The sequence below is a fragment of the Sinohyriopsis cumingii genome, chromosome 13 (genome assembly GCF_028554795.1).
Source record: "Sinohyriopsis cumingii isolate HCF-2022 chromosome 13, ASM2855479v2, whole genome shotgun sequence".
Lineage (NCBI taxonomy): Eukaryota > Metazoa > Mollusca > Bivalvia > Unionida > Unionidae > Sinohyriopsis > Sinohyriopsis cumingii.
The window spans coordinates 22,129,962-22,141,424 of record NC_142973.1 but is presented as its reverse complement, the minus strand read 5'-3'; positions in this window follow the sequence as shown (position 1 = coordinate 22,141,424).

Genomic DNA, 11,463 nt, shown 5'->3' with positions numbered 1-11,463 from the left:
CATTTAGTTCTTCCTGTGTTATTCTGTGTGGGGTTGATGATGCACCACAGTGAAAATCTGGATCACTGCATGCTGATGGACCAGGAGAAGAACAGGTCGACTCACCTTTGTCTTCGTCAGATGAATCAAGAGAATATTCTGCTGGAGGTTCTGGAATAGGAAGTCCCTCACCATGTGGAACTGGTCTCAATGCAGACGGAATGTTTGGGTAGACTATTCTCGACTTCTTTCGCTTCGTTATTCCGCCGGAAAGAGGAGGAACCAAGCAGAAGTAACAGTCATTTAGGTGGTTGCTTGGCTCTCTCCACACCATTGGGACTGCAAACGGCATTGATGACCTTTTGCAATTCAACCACTGTGAAAGCTGTGTTGTACATGTAGCACAGCATATATGCGGAGCCCAAGGCTTGTCTTGGTCACCAACCTTGCATCCGAAGTAAAGATGATATGCCTTCTTCACTTGAGAATTGATACTTTTCTTCTGGTTGGCAAATGTCACTTCCCCACAAATATAGCAAAAATTGTCCGCGGTATTAACACACTTTCGAGGCATTACTGTTCTTTATTGTACGTAAATGGATAAAATAATAAGTTTTATGTAACAGTAGCTTGAACTGTCTCGCACAACGTCTAAAATATTTTAAATGCTGAACCTATCTGATTGGGCTTTATATAGTACACTGCTTACGTCAGCTTCAGCAGCCGCCTGGCATTAGTATAATAGGCCTACACATGTATAGTACACTGCTGACGTCAACTTACTTCAGCAGCCGCATGGCATTAGTATTGCATTGCATCAGAAAATGATGCAATCAACTGTGGATGATGTGAGCATGATGGTATTATGCAATGTTACATCATTATTCCGGATGTTGCTGCAGTCCTACTGGAGAAATTTACACAGTGAAACATAGAAAATGAGGTATATGAATATCTTCAAAACGAGAGCCAATACAAATTTTTCACGGTTATATTCGTGTTCGGCACACCAAAATACTACAGATTAGGGCCTTTTCAAGTCAGTAATGATTTCACTGTTGACCAGTGTATTTATCGACGATTGTCACAGAAGTTGATATTGTAAGTAGTTACTAATTTTATCTGTTTTATAGTGTGTGCCTTTATGTGTGTGTGTGAGCATGTCTGCGCGCGTACGTTGTGTGTTTTTCTGTGTGTGTGTGTGTGAGTATGTCGGCGCGCGTACGTTGTGTGTGTGTGTGTGTGTGTTTGTGTGTTTGTGTGTGTGTGTGTGTGTGTGTGTACGTTGTGTGTGTCTATTGGTCTCTGTTTGTCCGTATAAAACTCACTTTATCCCTATCAGATACACTCTACCTACCTACCTGCAGTAGCGCGTATTCAGGTCAGCCACTTGCAACACCGTTGATATTTTATCCCTAGTGTTCAGTACAGTGACGTCACTGACGCTGGAAATTTCGAGACTATAAATATCGACTTGGGGATTTCCACATTTTGTAGCTATACATATATACTAGAATTCATAAACAGGAACGTCACTCAAGCTGAGGCTATAAAAAGATAGTGGGATTTTCCAAAGGAAAAACCCACAAGTTGGAGCTATAAATAGATAGTGGGATTTCATAGGAATTTCAGCTGATTATAGACACATAGGTATTTATCGACGATCGTCACAAAATGGAACGAAAAAATTGAAAAAGAAGAAGAAAATGAGAAGAGGAAGAAAGAAGAGGAGGAGGAAGAGAAGAAAGAAGAGGAGGAGAAAAAAAGAAGAAAAAGAGTGTAGGAGATAAAATAAGAACTTGGTGGAGAAAAAGAAGAAATTAGAAGAAGAAGAAGAAAACCCAAAGGCCCTTTTCAGGGCCCCCATATTTCTCGAAAAGAGATAGCCTTTGCATTGCCTACCCTTTTTTTATTTTGTTTTTTTTTTTTTTTTTTTTTTTTTAAAATAGAGACCCTCCCTGTTTCAATTTTACATAGACCCTATACAGTCCCAAGGGTTTCTGGCCATGTTAAATTTACATAGACCCTATATTGTCCCAGAATTTTTGGCCATGTTAATTCCCATAGACCCTATATTGTCCCACGATTTTTGGCCATGTTAATTCCCATAGACCCTATATTGTCCCACGATTTTTCTCCATGTTAAATTTACATAGACCCTATATGTTCCTAAGGGTATTTTTAATGATAAGTCCCATAGACCCTATAGGATCCCCATTCACTACTACTGATGGGAACCATGTCCAAACTAACACATGCAACATGTGGAAAATCGTTTTGAAGCTTTACTCCAAACTGTTAAAAACTATTCTAGTAAGGAGTATGTTCTTTCAGCATTCAAAGCCTATTCTCGTCGTATTGAACAAATCACAGTATCTGATATCCAACTTGAAATAGCTTAAGAAAAGAAGGTAAATGTCCAGGAGCATACTTTTTATTTGTAGAACATTTTGCATTTTTAAATATTAGACATCATGTTCATTTGATGATTTTATTTAATTGTATGCTTATACATAACTTTGTTCAAAATGATTTCACAAAAATCACAATTATCCCACTATTGAAAAGTAAACTGTTGTGTAGAATATAGCAGCCTTGTGTTTGCTCGTTTTTAGACACTAGTAAGGTATTTGGTAGGGTCAAGCAATGCACACTCCTTAAAAAGTTGCTTGATATTCAAATACCCATATACATAATGTATACTCTAGTTAACTGATATGGCAGACAGTTGCACTATGTGTGCTGTGGTAGTGCTGTATTCAGGTCCTGAGGCAGGGAGGTGTTCTTTTGGTTTTGCTATTTAAGACATAGATAGACCAGTTAAAGCTGGACCAGTGTCACGTGAGTTACATTTTACGCCAAAATGTGTTATTTCGATGTTAGGTTTGCCGATGGTATGTCCGTGTATTGCATATTTAAGGAAATTATTGTGAACGTTACGCTTTTGAGAAAGATATCATATATAATACACAAAAATCGGTATGCATGGTCTTTAGTCAACTTCTTTCAAATTACCGTATTACCATCTCCTCCATCTGTTAATCTTAACGGCCATGCTCTTGCTTGTGTCAACAGTTATAAGTATATGGGTCATATTTTAAAATCCAGTCGGTCAGACGATGAAAATATGCTGAGACATTACACATTTTTGTGTATTCGAACAAACATGATTCTACGCAAATTGCTCTTTGAATATAAAAATTAGATTATTAAAATCTTATTGCTGCACAATCTATTGCACTCCTCTGTGGTCAAACTTTAGTAATTGTATGAAAAGAAAACTAGCCATTGGTTATAATAATAGTCTTCGTTTTCTATTAAGCCTTCCAAGATACAACACCGCATCTAAATTCGTTTAAATTCTCGGATTATAGATAGATGGAACAAATTAATCCTTAAATGTCATGCATAATTGGATTTTTTTGTCAATGCCGGGCACAGTTTGTAGCTGTTTATCTGTCTATACGATATATATGATTTTTTGTTTAAAATTATTTTATTTTATAATTATATATTAATTTAGATGTATGGAATATGCAGTCTGAAATAAAGAATTATTATCTTATAGTTATAAATTGATCCAGCAAAGAAGTAGCTAACAGTTTTTCAATTGAAACACCACCAACCGTCTTTAAAGATAGAATCGTCGGTGCCTGACTTGATAAAAGAAAACTTTGGACAAAAGTGTATGGTTGTGGCGGCGGTTCGAAATCTAAATGACGATAGAAAGGCAGAATTCTTGCTTAATGTGGGTTGCCTACAGTCGGCAAACGCCTTCGATCCAGGCCAACCAACTCACTCAGGGTAACATATGCCTATTGCAAAACAACCGACAACACTAAATGCTACTTTCACTTTCACCCAGACTCAGAATCGTAATTTTTTTAAATAATATTGTCATTAATTAATTAATGCAAAAATTAGCAACTTCCTTGGTGTAAATTATGCCAGACTTGGGAAACGCTTTAGTTAACGGTAAAATAAAACAAATTTGAACCAGCCGCCAGATTCTATTTGTGCTGAATAATATCTTCTCTTTCATATATATATATATATATATATATATATATATATATATATATATATATATATATATATATATATATATATATATATATATATATATATATATATATATATATATATTACATTTTAGACAAAATGGCTATGTACTGGGGAGATTCTATTTGTCCTGAATAATATCTTCTCATATATATATATTTGTTACATTTTTGACAAATGGACTGGTGATGGTGATACTCGTTTTGTAAGGTATGTTTTGGGATGGAGATGAAATCCTGATTACCTGCTCATTTATTCTTGGTTCACCGACTTGGATAATTTGTGTATGAAATGAGGTAAGCGATTTTTTTTGTATAGTTTTAGAGTCATTATGAAGTAACATAATCAGACAAAGGCATGTAAATTTTTTTTTTTTTGTTGAAGATTTGGCAAGGATAGGATTAAATATCTGCTGACAAATACCAATGATAACAGCGCCTCTTTTCTTTCAGTATTCTTCAGAGCTGTCTTTTATCTTTAGCTCGCATCATGGCCGAAACACTTCCTGGTTTCAGGTAGCTTAAAAGATATACTTCGTAGGGATATCTATAACTGGTATATGTTAACACTTTGATGTAAACATAGTCGTGGGAAAGACTATGTGGGAACAAGGAATTGCATTAACATTTGTAATTTTAAGTAGTGTGATGGGGTGTTAAGTTAATTACAGATAATCTCTCGATGTTTAAATTTTAAGCAAGAAAGTACAATTATGAAATAATGCATTTATCCATTACGTAAGTACGTATACATACATACATACATACGTGCATGGGTAGGACTTTCCATCCCTAGTCTGTCCAGCTGTCTGTTTGAATACATTTAGCATCATACATGTTCAAGCTATCACTTGTATATCTAGACACTTGTGTATACATTTCAAATATAACAGGTCCCATATACACATAAATCAATACATTTTTTACCTGTGTATTAAGATCACCTGGTCCTAAACACAACTTCTAGGTGAGTAATTATTATACACTTATTGACTATATGGATGCATTGTTGTTTGTAGGAAAACTTGGAAGTACTCGATGTGACTAGTATTATCTTGGATTTTAGACTCACCTCTGGAGCCTGCCCTGGAAATGGGGTGGCGTATGTGTGACTAGGGCAAGTCGGGGGTAGAAAAAACCCAAAGAAGTGGGTGATAGTATTGCTTTATCGCAACTATTTTGCTATATATATAACCTAGCCTAATTTTGAAGAAGAAAAAATCTCACATTGTACTTTATGCATTTATTATTAAGGTTTTTATGTGAACGGTATCGCTGATGCGAAATTCTGAGATTGTTCTTGGTTATTCGTTTGTTTGTTGTTTTATGAATTCGGGTAACATTTAAGTATTTCTGGATAACAGAAAAACGTCAGAATGTATAATGTTATTGGGTAATTGGTGATTTCTCCTTTACTCTATCCCTGTAATTATGATGAAGAATAATGAAAATGAGTTCTAAATAAATTAATTATCGGATGTTCTTAGTACACTTGAATATGCTATCAACGAGGGTAACATACCATTTTCTCTTTTACACCAGATTGTGCAAGTTGATTCTCTAATGATATTTTGTAGTCGAAACTTTTATGTCGGACAGCAAAAATTCGACATTTTTGATGTCCCGTATCTGTCTAATAACTTTTCTTTTAGCTGCCTTGTTGATAAGCGATTTCGAATGTCAGTGTAAAGATCCATACGCTGAGAAGTGTGTTGATCCTACTCGGTAAATCATAATTATTCCAGTGAAAAATTAGATTTTCATAGCAAACATAATACCTTAAATATTTGGAGATTCCCATCAATTATAACCTGCACAGGATTTTAATCTGATACGTGCATACTGTCACCCTAGCTCTACATTCAACGCTCTTGCAATTCCATATAGAAGTATCTTATTCCATCCCCACGCCCATTACAATTTTCTTGTTTAAGGTGATAACGATAGATGAGGCTTCAAAAATATGACATAAAAATTACAGCAGTAAGTCTTATGACTTTCATAGCCCAGGTTTAGCGGTAGATGATGCAAAAACTATCTCATTCTGTTCCGGAAAGCTCACTTTCACCAAAACTTGTTGTAATTTCACTGGAACTAAATTCGTCAACATTTCGATACCACCCCTGACCCCACCACCACCACCACCAGGGTAGCGTCCTGAGTCCAACCCTATTCAACATAACGATTAATGACCTAGGACGCTATCTACATTCTCTGACAACAGTGGAATCTGGAAAGCGGGTACTCCGTCCAGTCAGACTGGTGAGTGGATTGCAGCTGGGACTGGACGGGATAGGAAAATGGGCCGATAGATGGGGCTTCAAAATTTCCCTAAGCAAAACATTAGGCGTAATGTTCACACCGAAATGCATATTCCGTTGGGAAACACCAAAACTATACTTAAACAATAGAACAAAAATTCGAAAAAGGGATTAATTTGACGAGCACCTAACATGGGGCAAATACATAGTTGAGTCAGTGAGGAAATGTGGGCAAGATCTAAATCTCTTGAGGAACTTGAAGGGAACCGATTGTAAGCGGATCATTGCACCCTTCTCACATACAGGTTCCGTAGGGAACCACCAATACTATACTTAAAAAATAAAATAATAAATTCGAAAAAGGGACGTGTTATGTATATTTGATTTACTTGTATCTGATTTAATATATATTTATTTCAATTTAATTGTTTGTCAGTTTTAATTTTTTATTTATTACATGTTATTGTAATGTAAATTTATTCTCTAGAGATGATACTTTTTCAGAAAATAGTTTGACCTTGTGTTTTGTTTTATAAACACCAGGTGCTGATCTAAATCCTGACCTTGTTTCAAATTTTTTAGCAACCACGTAAACATGTTCTGTTTTATTTTACAATGATTGGTTGTTGTCGAGGTCATGATGGGACATCGTGCTTAAGATGTAAACAATTTTTAAAAAATAAATTATTTCTTAGAGTAAAATGATTGGTTTTCGTCAGGGTCACTCTGGGTAGACGTGACCTTTAACAAGTATTAATTTCTCTAAATTTCTAGAACATGATCACGTGACCCCCTTGTTTACGTTTAGAAGACATAAAAGCTATGCTTTAGAGAATTATTCTCAGTAGAAGCTGGGCTGTTACACTGGAAATTGTATGTTGTGCTGTTTGGAGTTATTTCAAATTACTTGGATTCAAAAGGTATAATTATGTTATTTTTTCTGGAAAATATGTGTGCTCATGTAAAATTGTTAAACAAGGACATTATTTTTTAATAAAAAAAAATTATTCAGCTATCAGAAACCGGAGTGACCACTGCCAATAAGTACACTTTGTAATAACAGACTCTCTTGGCAATTTCATATTTTCATTTCAATTGTCTCAAAATGAAGAAAATATTTATCAACCTCTTTTTCGTTAAAACGGGGTACTGACTCAATATTTTAGTAACATCAAAACTCGAACTTGTGTGTAAGGTGGGGATGTGCTTTCCACTTGCCAGCTCGAATTCTTTAAAACAATTACAGTTACCTTTTCTCCCTTTTCTTTTTTGCATTTGCCTTTGCATTAACATCTCTCTCTCTCTCTCTCTCTCTGGTCTTTTTGCAACTGCAATTTTCTTACTTTTTCAGAGAAACCACTCCTGTGAGACAGCCTTGTTTTTCATAATTTATCAATGTAACAGTTCCACGGCTGATTAGTTTACATTATATCTAACAAAAAAGAAAGCAGCGTGTCAAAGTAAAAAGCATTTTTCTAACGAAGAACCAGTTACATGTGCAGTACCACATGGATCAGTCCCGGGGCCTAATTGGTCTCGTTTTTATAAACTATCTGCCTCTGAAAATAGACATCTACCAAACCACAGGCAGACGAAACCATACTCTCAGATTTCAATCAGTAGGAATCAGATTTCAGATAGCCTGACTTAGAATATATTCCGGGTGCAAGGAAAATGGCATGAACGGTAAACACAGACAAAACTTAAGTATTAAAGATTACCAGCCAACAAAATATATGAAAATTGGAAAATCACAACTTGAATTTAAAGTGAACGAAAATGCTCTACAAATGGATATCCATGACAAAGTCCTTGGAGTGATGACTGAAAATAATCTGCAATGTAGTGACCATGTTCAAATCATATCTTATAAAGTCAATTCGTACATGTCGTTATTAAGCCAGATGTACCATGTCTATCAATCAAACAGGTTAATATATTACAAAAGCTATACACAGCTGTACTTAGAATATTCAATTGTTATTTGCGGAAATGCTTATTACAGAATTTTATTTGTACATGGATGTCTTTTTCTAATCTTATTAGTTTAAACCGCTTTAAGAAACCAGGAAAGAAAAGGAATCTCACTGGATACGCCGCCTTCGAACATTGAAATCAAGCGGTTTAAACCAAGAAGACTAGAAAAAGACAGTCATGCACAAATAAAATTATCTTTTGCAGCCGACACATTTTCTTTGATATAATTCTCTAAATTTGCTTAGTAGCCTAGAACTACTACTATAACAATGAAATATCCGGGATATAATTTGCGCGTACATAAATTTACATAAAAAACCAGATGTCGTTATGGCTCATCAATTTCTTGGTCAATAAAAATATTTTTAGCATCCTTAACAAGTTGAAATAAAATAGTTGAAACATAATACATTTAAAGGTTTAATTCCTGCAGAATTGCCATGTAAAGTTTTGCAAACACAAAGGGTTTTTCTATTTTATTTGTTTGGCTTGTCTATGTTTTGTATTTGCCTTTGAAAAGGACTCATTAAGAGTCGAAAGTGCTCATGCTAATTATATACTATGTTTGCACTGTTCATTGTCAGTTTATTGCATTTATCTTAATCAATCCCTGACACACGTGATTGATCCCTTGCTGGATCCAGTGCACTTGATAGGACTGTTATTCGCCATAAGGTTTGTATTCTTTATATATATATATATATATATATATATATATATATATATATATTCCTTTTTCTCTCCGTTAACTTTACATTGTCAGAATCATGCAGTATTCTACGATACTGAATACCTTGATATTGCACACACGTGCACGACACGTTTGCCTAAAATTAGTACAGCGTATTAGGAACAAACAATGTACACTCGTGTAGTAAACTTTACGTGTTAGTTTATTAGATTTGTTTGTGGATGAACTAAAGCAGCTGTTTTTTCTTTTTGAAGGCAGAGAGGATAAAGATAACGATGTGAACGAGTTCACCGAGTCAGAAACGAAACTCAAACAACCAAAGGAATGAACGTGATATTCGCAATATCCACGACAAACCGTGAGAGACGGATTATTGAAAATACCATTTTGAGCATTTAAGCAGTTATTTAGGAGTATATAAACATAACATAGAAAAGCATAATGGGGGCAAGGGCTATCATATATCTATCAGAGGCGTACCATTTTATAAATGAAAGTACTAAATTCTTGGGGGAAAATGCAACTGAAGTTTTTGGTAGAAAAGTAAAATTCAATACAATACGTATTCAACAGAATATAAAAACTGAGTGTCTCTGTCTTAATTGCATTCCTTAAAAATGCATAAGATATTCAAACAAATTCTCTCTCTCTCTCTCTCGCTCTCTCTCTCTCTCTCTCTCTCTCTCTCTCTCTCTCTCGTATTACCCGTTGGGTAGCTGTTTACTTTACCAACAACCTTACGTTTATATCTTACCCTGCCTTGTGTTGATGAGTAAATATGAGTAAAGAAAGTGTTGTTGCTTATTAGATGTATTGAATATAAACGGGGTGGGGGTGCGGATGGGGTGGATAATGCATAGAGCATTGGTCAGTCAAAGTGTAGTTAAACATATGGACATTTTAACACTGTATTTCCCCTTGTCCCTATAATCGCCCATCATATGAAACCTGTGGGAATGTTTAACGTTGGATTTCCATTAGAGACCAGATCGACCCATCATGAGATAATGTTACATTTTCCCGTTAAAAAGACCCTCATGTTAAATTTCCCAAGGATGGCTGCCAAATGTTAATATCCAGTTTTACCCTATAATCAGATATTGTTACATTTTACGCGAAACGGACCCATTAGTCAACAAATCCTTAACAGGGTGACCTTATATTAATTTCCCACAGAGACCTCTTTTTAACATATGATTCCCATTGACACCGAAAGAGACGCATATTACTTCGTTCTGTTTTATTATTTTATCTATAAATGCTATGAAAAATAAATACCAGTCGGCCAGTACCTGCCTTATATTTTATTTTTTCCGGTTTAACGTTTCCCTTTACCGATCTTTGCAACATTATTCAGAGAATTATATCGCTTTTAATTACAGTAACTCGAAATGGATAAGTTAAAAAATTACAGTATCAGGGAAAAGTTTTGTAAAATATACTTCAGTAAAAGTCAACCAGATTTATGTAAAAATTCGATTATTAAAAGTTGATTGCTTGGACTCAACGTTCGTCGATTATTAAATGACCAGTCACGTTGAGTAAGAAATTATTTCTCAGAAGAGGATAATTTTATCATTTTTTCTTCTTTTTTTCTTATTTCTTTTTTTATTCTTGTTTTTAAAAGTCATTCTAAGGGAAGCAACTCTTACCGATTTAACACGGCCAGGAGGTATGCTGCCTCCCATGTATTACTAATTATTATGTCTGGACAGACTTGTAATTTAAATCTTTTTGTGGGGTTTAACGCCAATTTTCAGCACATGATAGGCTATACATGTAGGCCAGTACATTGGGTGGAGAAGATACTGGGAAAAACCAACAGCCACAGGCAAGCTTTGTCATATACCATACCCACATTGGTCGAGCCAAGACTCGAACTTAAGTGCAGAGGTGAGATGAGCGAGTGATTTGTAAAGGCGAGAGCCTGTCACTACTTGGTCACCGTAGGCCCCCTCAGTTTAACTGACTCAGTAGTAAGTTAGTATAAGGGTGCATGTTTGGTTCCTTCCATGAGATCAGCCCAGAACTGCTAAACTTTTACAGTGTACTTGAGCAACGGACTTTACTCAGCTTGCCTAAAACAACAAAGCTGTCAACCGAATTCATTTTATTTTATTTGTATTTTAATGCCATTTCGTGCATCAAACCACTAACATATTTCCCCTTCCATTAACCCAACACGAAATTCTTTAAAAATTGCTTATTTGTCCCTTGTTCCCAAAAATAGAACCAGTGTTCCATAATGTGCTCCAACCTTAAAGTTTGCCCGTTATTCTAATTTTCCTTGAAGATTAGTATCATTATTATCTTTTTTATCACCCAAACCTCTGGGAAAGTCCATTGGTTGAAATGCAATATATATATATATATATATATATATATATATATATATATATATATATATATATATATATATATATATATATATATATATATATATATATATATATATATATAAAAGAAAATCCCAGGCCACCTCCTTGCGCCCCCT